Source organism: Chrysochloris asiatica, unplaced genomic scaffold (assembly GCF_000296735.1).
Source record: "Chrysochloris asiatica unplaced genomic scaffold, ChrAsi1.0 scaffold01487, whole genome shotgun sequence".
NCBI lineage: Eukaryota > Metazoa > Chordata > Mammalia > Afrosoricida > Chrysochloridae > Chrysochloris > Chrysochloris asiatica.
Genome location: NW_006410005.1, coordinates 7425 through 9137, shown reverse-complemented (window position 1 = coordinate 9137; position 1713 = coordinate 7425). Strand labels below are relative to the sequence as shown.

The following is a 1713-nucleotide window of genomic DNA, read 5'->3' as shown; positions in this document are numbered from 1 at the left end:
CGCTTGAGTCCATTGATGCTGCTACCTGGCCAATCCATCTCGTCGGGGGTCTTCCTCTTTGTCTCTGACCCTCCACCTTACCAAACATGTCCTTCTCCAGTGACTGGTCCCTCCTGACAATATGTCTGAAGTATGAGAGAGGAAGTTTGACCATCTTGGCCTCTAAGGAGCACTCTGGCAGCACTTCTTTGAAACTCTTCTGTAGAAATACTGATTTACTGTATGGAGTTTCCAATGTTTACCTATAACTGATTAAAATGATCAGAGCAAGGCGTATTCTACTTATTTTCGGGTGGATTCTTCACATTTCCTGGCTTTTGAAAGTTCTTCCACAAATCTTCTATGACTATGTATCCTTGAAAACCCCATTCATGTACTATTTCCCCACTGACCTGGGCAAAGTTGATGGTTTCTTGTGGATAATAGACAGAGGCAGCTATTCCCATGAAACCAGGTGGCTCTGGTGCATAGTGGTTACGAATCAGGCTGCTAACCTCAAGGTCAGCAGTTTGAAATTACCAGCTTCTCTGCAGGAGAAAGATGAGGCTTTCTGCTCCCGTAGGATCTGCAGCCTTGGAAACCCTGTGCAGGGTCACTGTGAGTCAGAACCGACTCCACAGCACTTAACAACAACAACAACAACAACAGAGAAAAGGAGTCCAACAAGGCCAGCAAACCCAATAGCACCAAGTATTGGGAAAAATTCATTTCTGAGCTATTCATAGTTGTCTACCCCCAATAAGCAATACTTTGCATCTTGGGTGTATTGTAGAAGTACTTTTCCTGACACTAACTTGTACATGCCTCGCAAGATTGTCGTAGCTGTAAGATGTTTTCCTGAAGTAGGGTTCTTGGCTCCTCCACATATTTAGATTGGTCTTCTGGAACCGAGTAGAGTGAAAGTTTGTCAACTTTAACAGAATTTCTGTTGAATGAGTCTTTATTTGGTGATTCATAGACTTTGAAGGTGAGCAGACTCAGGCCGGCGGGTCCAATGGATCTTGGAATCACCTTAAACATATTGCTGGCAGCCATGACTCTGGCAAGGATCCAAATTCATCAATTCTTACATGGTCTTCCTTATTCATTTTCCAACATTCATATGCATACCATGGCTTGGGTCAAGTGCACCTTAGTCCTCAAACTGACATCTTTGCTCTTGAACATTTTAAAGAGGTCTTATGCAGCAGATTGATTCTTTGAACTACTGCTTCCATGAGTGTTGACAACTTCAAACTTTACTCCATTTATCATGATGTTATTTCTTGTTCCAGTGGTAAGCATTTTTGCTTTCTTTACATTGATGTTAACTCATATCAAAGACTGTGGTCTTTAATCTTCATCAGTAAGTATTTTAAGTCCTAGTCACTTTCATCAATTATAGTTGTGTCATATGCATATCACAGGTTGTTTATGAGTCTTCCTCCAATCATGGTGGTACACTCTTCTTCATATAATCCAGTTTCTCAGGTTATTTGCTCAGCATACATCAATACTCAGCCATGAGTTTGGTTTAAACCACAAGGTCGGTGGTTCAAAAAAGCTGCTCCTTGGAAGCCCTATGCAGAGACTCTATGGCTTGGGACTGACTGAGTGATATTTAACAATAGCAGCAACAACACAGAGATTGAATAAGTGTGGTGAAAGAAAACAAGTCTGGTGCACACCTTCCCTGATTTAAACCATTCAGTGCCCCTTGTTCTCTTCGAACCA

At 41.9% G+C, this 1713-nt stretch overlaps 1 pseudogene; it reads right to left on the bottom strand.

The window, feature by feature from the left end:
• Positions 1-278: 278 nt before the first annotated feature.
• LOC102819388 lies at positions 279-1020 on the bottom strand (annotated as a pseudogene).
• Between the last annotated feature and the right edge of the window lie 693 nt (positions 1021-1713).